At 43.4% G+C, this 13,269-nt stretch overlaps 1 protein-coding gene across 2 annotated transcripts in view; it reads left to right on the top strand.

The window, feature by feature from the left end:
• The window catches only part of LOC135916681 (uncharacterized), a 54,243-nt gene that overhangs the window by 14,612 nt on the left and 26,362 nt on the right, over positions 1 to 13,269 (top strand). The gene's annotated exons all lie outside the window — the stretch shown is intronic.

The raw sequence follows: 13,269 nt of genomic DNA, 5'->3' as shown, positions 1-13,269 counted from the left end.
CGGCGTCGTCCCTCGCAACCGAGCGAACGAGTGCGGCGAAGGATGAAAGCGAACGCGGAGCGCAGCGGGAGATGAAAGACGGCGACAGCTAAGAGAGCGCGATGCTGAAAGCGGAGGAGGGTATGGAGGAAGTCGTAAGAAGAAAAGCATAGTTCTGCGCAAGGCGGACTTGGCGGCGACGATGGCTACGAGATGGCCACAGTGTAGCACGCTTTGTCTGTTCACCAGAGCGCTGGATGAGCGGAGGTCTGTCTGCGGCAGCTGCTGCGAATCGTGCCCACGCGTCAAACCTGTTTCGCGTGATGCGATTTTCGTTGCACCGGAAGTGCGATTGCCGTCGCACTGAAATCGCAGTCGCAGTGCCGACTCCTCCGACCCCCCCCCTCCGCTCCCATTTTCGGCTGCGACCAACCGGTTGATGGCAGCGTCGCAGCGATCACCGCGATTTTCCATCGAAGTTGCGCCGAGAGCTATTTCGCGGTTTGTTTTGGGAAATGGCATCTCGCTGAACAAATGCAATGTGCGGATTGCCGGATCTGATACGTGCGCGAAGGGAGAATATCGAACTTGTCCCGCCGATTCCATTCTCCCATTTCTATGCGCTCGTTGACGCACTACGTACCGAATGAAGTGCATTCTCACGTTTGCTTCGTATGCTATAGGCGCGCCTTTGCGGGTTGCCAATACGACGAGGTGTAGTACGGTGCTCACGAGACGACATGGCCTTTTGGGGTCGTCACAAATTTCCTTTGTTCAGTGGCATAACAAATATCGCGCGTACGGAGCAGTTTCAATAATTACGATGTTGGCAAGGGCAAGTGACAAGGCGGCAAAGTATCCGAAGTTTGAAAGTTGTGGTGAAAGCGGGACCGTTTAATGGCACTCATTTCCCGTCGGTTATTTCACGCGTGAATTTCCGGACACATCTTGAAAGGTTCCCTTACCTCACTTATTATATTTGACGTGCCAAACGTGCAGGCTATCGTAATGAATTTTCTATGATAGCATATTTAACTCCGTGGCTTGAATAAACAGCGTCGTTCATTTGTTTTCGAATATTTCATGCACGTTAAGTTGTATCTCTTCTCTGATGGAGATTTTTTTCTTCCTGCACAGAAACCAATAAATCTGTAATATGTGCCGGACTTTGTGTACTTATGGCACCTGTATTAACTCTTGCTTCGAACAGCAATTAAACAGTTTCATAACATTACTTACTTGCTACAGTGGCACTGTAACAACGCACCTTCCCGCAACGTCAGGTAAAACTCGCGCAACAATGCGAAAAGCAGGCAAGAAGCCTGCTCTTATGTAGCTGAAACAAAAGCTAATCAAAACTGTGCACTGAAGTCAGCCAGTTGCATTCCTTCCTGTGAATAAATGCATCCTTTAGGTATAAACGGCTCTTGCACACAGTTAAGTGTGCATAAATATCCATGCCTAACATGATTCTAATAACAGTTTGTAATAATTTTGTGATCACATTTATCATCGTGTAAACGCATATAACGATATGCTTCTGTGGTTACTACCTTTATAAGTAATGAAGTACCATGCTACTTGCAAAAACATTTCACCCTGGGATTTTAAAACAAATTTCTGCGTTTCAACTTTACAGAATATGCAGTTTATTCAATAAAGAGCCACAAACAGCTGTTTTTCGATGACATATTTATTTCAATTTTTACCAACATACAGGCAAGAAAAAACACAAATCAATCGACAACAAAATTGTTCTTGAATTCATTCACCTGCTATTGTGGATGCCATTCTGCTACTAATACAAGGTGAGAGGTTGAATTGCCAGCTGTGGCAGTCGCCTTTCGATGGGAGTCATAGGTGAAAAAAGAAAGACTCTTGCATTTAGATTTAGTTCGTCATCCTTCATTGAACCCAAAGATCATTGCATAAGGGGGGCATGCATATGGAAAATCTAATAAACAATACTAATACCAACCGAAAGCAAGGGGCAGAGTTGTAAAACAAGCATTATTCCGATACTTCGAATGTGGAAAACATTCATTGCGTCAATATGTATCGTCCTGAAGCACTTCACAAATAAGCATGATCAGGCATAGTAAGTAATCTCAGGTTTCTAGTTCTACAGATGTATAAATGAAAAAAAACACGAATGCTTATACTACGTCATGCACACAGCAGAAAGAAAACCCTTTTCAAGAGTTGTCCCTGCTGGCAGATATGAGGGGGGGGGGTTAACTAGCAGAAACTTTATTAGAGGTCATTGTGTAATACTGCTTATGAAAGAATGAAGACAGTTAGAGGTCTTTAATGCAGTACCGCATGCTACTCTAATAGGAGGAGGAAGGATGAGCACGAAAGTTTGTGGTAGAGCTCAAGTTTAACCGTAACTTTTTGAAAGAAAATTCCAGGTGAGAGTTGGAGGTACATTTGGCCCACCCAAACCAATAGTACAGGTATACTACGAGAAGTACTGCAGCCTATAGAGTACGACAGTCTATGGGGAAGCTACCTTATACAGAAATCAAGAATGATTCAGCAAGCTCTCGACAACATTGCAGACTTTCTTGGCCTGTTTGGCTTCCAGCTTTCTGATAAGTGAGCTTACATCTACGTCGGAAATAAGACCACAATCAGGAACTACCCCAGATTGCACGTTGTGCTTCACATAGCCGGACAAATACACCGGGAAGTCATCATCTCCGAGTCCACATTTTTATTACAGTGCAAGTTAATTTGTTATGGTGTTCCAAAATGTGGAAGGAGAGGTTATGAGTGTGATTTCGATAGAAAGGCCGTTCCATCTTGTTCCTGCACGAAAAAAAGAATGAAGACGAAAAAGTGACGGTGCGGCGTACGCGGGCGCGCGACTTGTTGCGTGTGACCGATGCGACTGAAGATGCGTGCTGGGGGAAGATGTATGGTGGCTTGCCTAGTGAGCTGTAATGGTGAAAAAGGCAAAGACTAGCAATGCGGCGACGAGATGCAAGCAGTGATAAGCCGGATTCTGTTTTCAGTGCCGATATGCTGACGTGGTAAGAGTACTTAGAATTAATAAATCTTGTAGCTCGATGTTGAAGCTATTTGAGTAAATTCATGAGAAATACTTGATGCGGGTTCCGAATGGATGATGCGTATGTCTATTTCGTGTTGACGAGAGACTGATAGGCTAATAATTTAACACTTTGAGGGGCGTGGCGCAAATGACGTTTTAAAAACCCCACTGTTTTGTTAGCAGATGAGATGATGTTCGTAATGTGCATTGCCCAGGTTAAGTCATGTCTCCGGTCAGTCTCCGAGATATCTATAGGAAGGAACTAGTTCAAGGTTAGCGCCAGCGATTTGGTGCGAGAAAACAAGTGGATTTGTACGGCGGTGGAAGGAGACGGCCTTACATTTGTTGGGGTTTAGTTCTATTAGCCAAAGGTTACACCATTTTTGTACACTTCCCAGGTCGTTATGAAGAAACGTGTTATCGGAAACGCTGTTAATTTTGCGATAAATTACGCAGTCGTCTGCACACATACGGATGTTAGAAGATACATGCATTGGTAGGTCAATAATGTTAATTAGAAATAGAAGTGGACCAAGGACGGACCCTTGAGGGACGCCCGAGGATACAGGGGTAGAGTTACATGTTTGATTGTTGACAAAAACTGATTGTGAATGGTTACTTCAAAACTCTTGAATCCATGCTAAGATATCGGTATTAAGATGTAACGCGGGAACTTTTAGTAGTAAAAGCTTATGAGGAACTTTGTCAAAAGCTTTGGCGAAATCTAGGAAGATGGCGTCAGTCTGGAAGCAAGGGCTACATGCAGGTCGTGAACAAACATAGCTAGCTGCGTTTTGCAGGAGAAACCTTTCCTGAAGCCATGCTGCGCAGGATGAAAAAAAAAGGTTAGCATCAAGGAAGTGCATGATATGTCCAAGGATTTTGCAGGGTACACTGGTTATTGAGATGGGTCGATAATTTAATGGGGAGTGTTTGTTGGCCGATTTGTGGACTGGAACCACCTTTCCGAGTTCTCAATCTGGAGGCAGCATACCTGTTGAAACTGACTGTGAAAATAGTAGACAGAGATATGCTACACAATTATGTTTAGTGTTTTTTAGATGTTTTGACGCAATTTCGTCCACACTTGCTTACGATAAAAGATTGATATTGCCTATTAGGGATGAAATGCCAGGTGACAAAATTTTAATGGTGACTTGGTACATTCAAAGTTCGCATGGGGAATAGAAAATGACAGTTAAGTTTCTTGAGTAAGAACTGATGCAAAGGCGACTGTAAACACGTGGGCACATTCAGCGTCGGCTTGACTCATTTGAAAAGGTAATAGTGCGCGTGTCCTGTGGGTTTAAGACTTGCCAGAATTTTTTCGGGTTGTGAAGCAAGTTTGGCACATCAGAATGAAAGAATGAGCGTTTGGTGTGATGTATGGCTTCCAGATAGGCAGTTTCAGCGGCTTTGTACTTATTCCATACATCAGGGGTGTTACGGTACTTAGTTGCGTGGAAGGGACGTTTTTTCTTGTTTTCTAATCGTTTCAATGCTTTATTGGACCAGAGCTGGGCCGAATTGGAATTAATGTTAATTTGGAGAATGTATTTGCCAACCAGATAGTTTAGTTTCTCTTTGAAAATAAGTCAATTTTCGTCCACCTTATGACAAGGAAGGGCACATGCAAAAGCGGGATAAAATTAAGTTGGTTCGTGATGAATTGCTTCAAAATTGCCCTTACCATACAAACGAACAGTTTTTTTAACAGTCGGGGTCAAAACGGGTTTAATTACGAAGTCGACGTGAGTGACTTTATGGTCGCTGATTTCGGGAAAATACGCGATGGATGACACGCCCTCGGGATTACTTGTTAAGACAAGGTCTAGAATATTTTGGCAGTTATCGGTGACACAGGTTGTTCTGTGAGCACTTGAGATATGTTAAAGTTGAGGCATACCTCTAGGAACTCGTTCGATTCCCTTCATGTAGCCGCTGGTGCAGGCCGGCTTGACCAATCGATGTTAGGAAAATTAAAGTCCCCAAATAGAAGTGCATGCATGTTGGGGTGTTTGGTCGTTATTTCACAGGATATTATGCAGCTTGAAAGTGAAGTCTGGAGAACTATGAGGGGGCCTAGAGCAGACACCTAGTAAAACTGAAGGAGGTGCGATATGGCATTTAAGCCATGGGATTTCCAGATCGGACACAATGTTAGCACATTTACATGATATATTTTGGTTTATGGCGACAAGTACCCCTCCCCCCTTCGTGCCTCTGCGATCGTTTCGGAACAGTTGAAAATTTGGTAGGTCAGCGAGCACTACGCTGTCCATTCCGTCTCCTGTAAGCCGCCTTTCCGCTAATATTAGAAGGTTACTGCAAGATGACGAAACCAGATTAGAAATAATGTCACGTTTCGGGATGAAGCGTATGTTAGTAAAGATAGCGGAAAGCAGCAAGATTGATCGCGGGGCATTTGCCACATAATTTCACTTCACTTCACTTTATTTCCTTAAGGACCCTCATGTGAGGGTATTACATAAGGGGTGGGACACATATAGGTTAACAACAGTAAACAGAAAAATATTGAACGAGTTATACAAACAAAAATGATTATTGTGATGCAAGCGCACGCATAATTTGGTTAAGGAACATAGATGGGCATGTGATGGCAGCAAGTTCTTGGGGAAGGTCGTTCCAGTCGCAAGCAGTCCGGGGGAAGAATGACGAAGCAAAAGTTTTTGTGTGTGCTCGTGGTCGAGACACCTGCTGCTGATGTCCGCTGCAAAGAGAGAAACGTGGTGGGGGAGGGCAGATGTAGGGTTCCTGTGATAGCTCGGAATAAAAGAATTTATGAAATAAGCCCAAACTAGAAATGTGGCGACGAAGTGCAAGAGTAGGTAGGTTGGACTGCGATTTCAGAGATGATATGCTGATATCAAAAGAGTACGACGAATGAATGAATCTAGTTGCCCTGTTTTTAACTGATTCAAATGAATTAGCAAGGTATACTTGTTTCGGGGACCAGATGCGCGATGCCTATTCTAATTTTGGTCGAACTAGTGATTTGTATGCGAGTAGCTTAACATGCAGGGGGGCAGAGTGGAGATGACGCTTTAAGAAGCCAAGCGTTTTGTTAGCAGATGAAATAATATTCGCGATATGGCTATTCCACGTAAGATCATGGCTAAGATGAACACCGAGATATTTATATGATTGGACAGGGTTGATAGGAGCGTTAGAGATAGTGTAAGGAAACAGGAGAGGATTACTGTGACGGTGGAAAGATATATATTTGCATTTGTTTATATTAAGTGTCATTAGCCAGTCATTGCACCAGTTCTCTACCAGATTTAGGTTATTTTGTAGGGATTGTTGGTTAAAGGTGTCAGTAACTGTTTTGTAAATAACGCAATCGTCGGCAAACATCCGAATATGGCAATCTCATTTCTGAGGTAGGTCGTTAATATAAATTAAAAACAAAGGGGGCCCTAGGACGGATCCTTGGGGTACCCCTGAGGAAACTGGTAGTAAGTTAGACATTTGTTTATTAATGACGACTGATTGGGAGCGGTTAGTCAAGAATTCTTTTATCCATGCTAGTATGTCACAATGCAAGTTTAGGCTGGAAAGTTTCAGAAATAGGCGGTTATGGGGTACCTTGTCAAATGCCTTAGCAAAGTCGAGGAAGATTGCGTCGATTTGGAGATTTGCGTCAAGGTTGGCATGCAGGTCGTGAACGAAAATGGCTAGTTGAGTCTCACAGGAGTAACCTTTTACGAAATCCATGCTGTGATGAGTGAAAGAAATTATTTGAGTCCAGAAACTGCATTGTTAAAGAGTAAATGACGTGTTCCATGAGCTTGCAGGGTATGCTGGTAAGTGATATGGGGCGGTAGTTAAGTGGTGAATCTTTTTTACTCGACTTGTGGACTGGGACGACCTTCCCCACTTTCCAGTCGTGGGGTATGATACCTGTAGAAATGGACTGCGAAAATAGCAAGCATAAAAACTTGGTAGACGTGTGGCGAGTGTTTTTCAAGACCTTTGCGTTGATTTCATTAATGCCGGTAGATGAAGAAAGTTTTAACTTATGTATAATACCCGTGTCACACGGGCGTTTGGAAGGCCTTCCAACCGATAGTCAGTTGACTCAAAGGTCAAGTTTGAGCTGCCACACGGGCCGTTTCGAAGGCCGCCGAGTCAATAGTCTATCGAGTCAACGGAGCACCTTACAACTCTATCGAAATCTCGATGGCCTTTGAGCAACGGAAGCGGAAACAGCGCGTACATGCCCTCTCGTTCACAGCATGCTCATACTCATGGTTAGAAAAATACAAATCCAACCGAAACGCTCTAAAAATACTATATATGAGTGTTATTAATTATTCAATAAATTATTTTTGCCACTTGACATGTGCGAACACACACCAAAACGGCAGCCGCATCGAGCGGCGCAAACGTTGCCGCAGTTTCGCTAGTCAGCAACTTAAAAACTAAACATATATGTATGGCGATGTATAAACAAATTCTTTTATTGTATAAACAAACATAAAAGAAATTATAGGCATTTTAGGAGGTTTTAATGTTGTTAAACTTTTCGTGACATGAAAACGAGAATAAAGATCCGCAGCGCCACACAATTTTGCGAGAAACGCCTGAACATGCCTGAACCACGCAACGGCCTTTCAAAAGTGCCGTGTAGCAGCGCGACAACTCCTTTGAGTCGATAGAGTTGTGGCGTTTCGAAGGCCGTTGACTGGAAGGCCTTCCAAATGTGCCCGTGTTACACAGGTATAAGAAGGGATATGCCGGTTTCTGAGAACGTAACGGCTGGCATTGCAATTGTGAGGTCACTGGCTGTCATGAGGGGTGGTGGTTTTTGTTCTTTAGTGAATACAGATGCGAAGGCAGAATTAAATATGCTAGCTCACTCAACGTCTGAAATAACACGTCCAGAATCGTCAGTCAGGGTAACAACGTGCGAATATTGGGGGTTTAAAAGCTGCCAGAATTTAGTCGCGTTATCTGTAAGTATGTTTGGCAAATCGATGTGGTAAAAGGAACGTTTAGCGTTTTTTACTGCGACCAAATACGCCTCTTCAGCAGCGTAATATTTTTCCCCTGCGCAGTCTGTTCTGCTCAGTTTAGCACTACGGAAAAGGCGTTTCTTTTTATTTCCTAATCTTCCCAGAGTCTAGGTGAACCATGGCCTGTGGTGGTTAGCGCGGAAGCTGCATTTGGGAATATATTTATTAGTCAATTCATTCATTTTATGTTTAAACACTGACCAATTTGTGTGGATGTTTTGTTCGTCAAATGACCCCTGATATGATGGAAAAAAGGCCTCCAATTCCGCGTTGAAGGCCTCATAGTTTCTTTTGTTGTAGAGAGAAAGTGTTTTTTGGCAAGTTGCTTTTGTTATTGGGGTGAAGTTAAAGCATGCATGAATGACTTTATGATCGCTGATTTCACGAAGTTAAGTAATAGTGTCCAGGCTGTCGGGGTGGCTAGATAGTATGAGGTCAAGAATGTTAGCAGTATCTCCGGCTATGTGTGTAGGCTGGGTTACTAGTTGGGCTAGGTTAAAAGTTAAGCAGACATCCATAAATTCACGTGATTCATCCTGTCTAAAAATAGGGTAATTAGGGGCACACCAATCTATCCCAGGATAGTTAAAATCTCCAAAAAGAAGAATGTGTGCCTTAGGGTGTCTAGTTTTAAGTTCGTTTAAAATGTTGTGCAGTTTACGGGGGAATTCGGGGCTATTGTGAGGGGGTCTATAACAAACGCCAATTAATATAGATACTGGTGTGGCGCGACGAAGGAGCCATAATATTTCAAGGTCTGATGAGATGTTTATGTGGGAACACTGTAGCTTATTGCTTGTAGCAATAAGGACGCCACCCCCTGGAGAGTTTGCGCGATCAGTGCGGAGAAGATTAAAGTTAGGTAGGTTACAAAGAACTTCAGCGTCACTTATATTATCAGTCAGCCAGGTCTCTGTCAAGATGAGCAGGTTGCTGCCCGTTGAAGACACGAGGCTGGACACAAGATCGCTCTTTGGAAGCAGGCTGCGTATGTTGGTGTAGATAACCGAGAGGCAAATATTCTCTCAAGGGGCGGTATCGCAAAGATTAGGTTTGTGACGATGGCGAGGTAAGCGCTATGCTATTTCCGTAACCGTTTCTGTGGCGGCATCGAAGGTGTAGCATTTCTTTCCGAGAAACAAAGTCTTGTATCGCAGGGAAAACGGTCCGGTTTTTGCTTTTGCAAACGCGACAAGGTGTTTGCGTGCTTTACGAACAGGCAGGGAAAAGTCTTCTCCAATGCTAAAATTGGTGCCCTTTAACTTGGGCCCGTTTGAGAGGACAGTTTCTTTTGTTTTAGAGGAAAAAAATTTAACTATAATCGGCCGCTGACGGCCGTCTTCGTAGCGGCCCAGACGATGTGCACGCTCAATTTGAGATGGGTCCAAGGTTATGCGTAATTTGTCACGACAATGGCGGATTAGCAATTCTTCCGATTCAACAAACATTTCGCGCGAATTAGAATCCGAAAGGCCATAAAATATCAAATTGTTGCGGCGTGACCTATTTCCGGCGTCATCTAACCGAGCTTCAAGGTTAGTAACAAGAGCAGCAGACTTAGCGGATACAGATTGGGCAGACTGCAGATCGATGTTGAGAGTTGAGACACCCTGGAAAACACTTTATAGATCTGCTACGCGCTTGCTCAAATCAGAAATAGTTGTGTCAATAGAACGCATCTGATGTTTAAGGTCCTGTACATCGATTATTATTTGGTTCTGACCGGTTGACAACGTCTCCAGCTTAGCAAGAACACGGTCCAATCTGTCAGGTCCAGGGTTCGTCTCTATATCGCCCGACAATAACAGGAGGGATTTCATAACACAAAAACCTTCACCAGCGACACAAATGCAACACTGCAGGCTCGGCAGCTGTACCAAACAGTAGTTATTAGTTTTTTTAGCGAAAAGTCAGCATGGTTTACTGACCTGCATTGCGAAAGTCAGTGGATGAGAAGGCTGTGTCATGGCACAGCCACCGAGTCCACAAAGCGCAGGCGGGAAGCGGTGCTCTTTATACGCTGGCAGGAACGATGTTGTCGCTGCCGATTGCGCTTTCCATCCGATGTCGAGGATCCAGTGGGGGAGCGCGGCTTTCGTCGACGCTTCCGAGGCGCTCAAAACAAGGGCTCCGTAGTTCCCGTTGCAGAACGGCATTTGCAGCTGTGGTAGGACGACCGAGGAAACGTTGAAGAGTGCTGTCATGGTGTAGGCAAAGGTAGTCACGAGTACCTGCATTGCGAAAGTCAGTGGATGAGAAGGCTGTGTCATGGCACGGCCTTCTGTCATGTCATGGCAGATTCTGTGGAGTGGTCAAAGACGTATCGTTTGGTACCAATGTGGAATCTTTTCAAACGCAGAGAAGAAAACGTGGATTTCGATTTGTCGGAAGCGATAAAGTGTTGGCGAGCAAATCTGTTGGCCTGAGGGAAATCTTCCCCGACACTGAAATCAATTTCCTTAAATTTAGGGCCATTAGAAAGGAGAGATTCTTTAGCTTTGAATTCATTAAATTTTAGGATAAGTGGCTGAGCGCGGCCTTCTGTATGGCGTCCAAGGCGATGCGCACGGTCGATGTGGTTGGGATCAACGACGAATTATGCTACGCCTGGACTCAAGTTGTACACCTGGTGAAATGAACAATCTCAAAATCATGGGGGATGGATGAGCGGATACTATAGAAAATAGCAGATGCTATCTTAATAATAATAATAATAATAATAATAATAATAATAATAATAATAATAATAATAATAATAATAATAATAATAATAATAATAATAATAATAATAATAATAATAATAATAATAATAATAATAATAATAATAATCAGCCTATTGTATGTCCACTGCAGGACCAAGGTCTCTACCTGCGATCTCGAATAACCCCCGTCCTGCACCGACCAATTCCAACGAGCGCCTGCGAATTTCCGAATTTCATCGCCCCACCTAGTCTTTTGCCGGCTTCGACTGCGCTTCCCTTCTCTTGGCACCCTTTCTGTAACCTTAATATATATATATATATATATATATATATATATATATATATATATATATATATATATATATATATATATATATATATATATATATATATATATAAATGATTTATTTATTTCGAAAATTACATATAAATACGAGCCTGCCCAAGCCAACAATGGGCTTGTGGGGCAGCGCTCGGCAGAATGGAGCAAGCCAGGGAGCGGCACAGTAAATCAGTTATGTACAAAACTCAAAAATAAAACTAAAGAAAGAAAGAAAGAAAGGAAGAAAAGAAACCAAATTACACATACAAATCAAAAATATAAGATTTAACTTCTTTCCGTGTGCTGGAAGATAAAACTTCACCACAATGGTCCACAATGGTCCACCGGTTATCGAACCTACGCATTACATGGCCTGTCAGCTCCATTTTTTAAAATCTTAATTTCAATTAGAATATGGGCTATACCCGTTTGCACTCTGATCCAAACCGCTCTCTTTCTGTCTCCTAACGTTATGCCTAACATTCTTCGTTCCTAGGCTCTCTGCGTTGTCCTTAACTTATTCTCAAGCTTCTTTGTCAGTCTCTAAGTTTCTGCCACATATGTCAGCACCGGTAGAATGCACTGATTGTGCACCTTCCTTTTCAGTGATAACGGTAAGCTTCCAGTGAGGAGCTGATAATGTCTGCCGTATGCGCTCCAACCCATTTTTATTGTTCTGTAAATTTCCTTCTCATGATTAGGGTTCCCTGTGATTAATTGACTTAGCTAAACGTACTCCTTCACACACTCTATTGGCTCACTGGCGATCTTGAACTCTTGTTCCCTTGCCAGGCCATTCATCATTATCTTTGTCTTCTGCATATTAATGTTCAACCCCACTATTACGCTCTCTTTGTTAAGGTCCTCAATCATTTGTTTTAACTAGTCTCCAATGTTGCTGAACAGAGCAATGCCATCTGCAAACGGAAGGTTGCTGAGATATTCGCCGTCGATCCTTACTCCTAAGCCTTCCCAGTTTAATAGCTTGAATACTTCTTCCAAGCACGCAGTTAATAGGATTGGAGAGATTGTGTCTCCTTGTCTGACCTTTTTCTTTATAGATATCTATATAACTATCTACGCTAGGATAAGCGCAGATGCTGTACTTGTTTCGAAGGTGTTGTACGGTATGAACTACAAGAAGCGAGCAAAAAAGACAACTCATGCAACACAAGCATACGTGTACTCACGGGTCTTCTCAACTTTTTTTTTTTTACCAAGCTCGAAGAATTCTACGAGAAAGAGCAAACGAACAAGCACCTAGACAAAGTAGAAGTGCAGCCTGCAGCACAAATTCTTTGCCTCAAGAGCTTAAAACCTGGTCGCAAGATACTACGCCAGCTAGCATATGAGCTGCAAGGACGACTACCCCTCCCTTCAGAAACCTTCAGAAACACAACCACAGGAGCACCTGAACTCGAAACACAATGCGCAGTCACGAGCAATATACGCAATTCATTTCTCCAGAAGTTGACCCTGAGCACGGGTAGCGCGAGGACCTCGTTGCGCTGACACGACGACTTCGCTGCAGCCGACTTCCGAATACTGCACATGCGGTGAGAATAGCCATATGGGCTTGTTTATAGTGATATTGTAATTCGTTGTAGGGCAGGCAGAACAATACGGACATATGCAGAAGGCCCACGAGGCAACACACAGAGCTGAACAACTAGCTGCGAACAACTGTTGTTCACGTACGGCATGCCTCTTCGCATTGAACTACAGAAATCGCCGTTGCGCACTCTAAAGCAAATTTAAACTTCGATATTTTTTAAATTACAAAACACGCACATTATTTGCTCCCAATAAAGACAGGTCAACAATATTATAATATACACGTCTTCTTCATAAGCCTGGCAGCAAACAACCCTGGACGTCCCACCAGTCGCATTGTTGAAATTAGTTGATACATCGAAATCATGTGAAACACTCCCTATAAAAATCGCATCGGGACGCGTGCGACTGGACCGATTTTCATCGTTCCAGTCGCAGCATGTGAAACAGCCTTCACCCACGCGCTGCCTGGCGAGGCAGTCGCGCCACACCTCGCTCCATTTGGAGCATGCCGCACGAGACAGATTACCAGCGCTAGCCAATATATCGCGAAATGAATACAAGTATAGAGCTGCGCTAAAGTTTTGCTCTAGGGAGCATCGTAATCCCTGATGAATT

The sequence above is a fragment of the Dermacentor albipictus genome, chromosome 4 (genome assembly GCF_038994185.2).
Source record: "Dermacentor albipictus isolate Rhodes 1998 colony chromosome 4, USDA_Dalb.pri_finalv2, whole genome shotgun sequence".
NCBI lineage: Eukaryota > Metazoa > Arthropoda > Arachnida > Ixodida > Ixodidae > Dermacentor > Dermacentor albipictus.
This window is presented reverse-complemented; position numbering and strand designations above follow the sequence as displayed.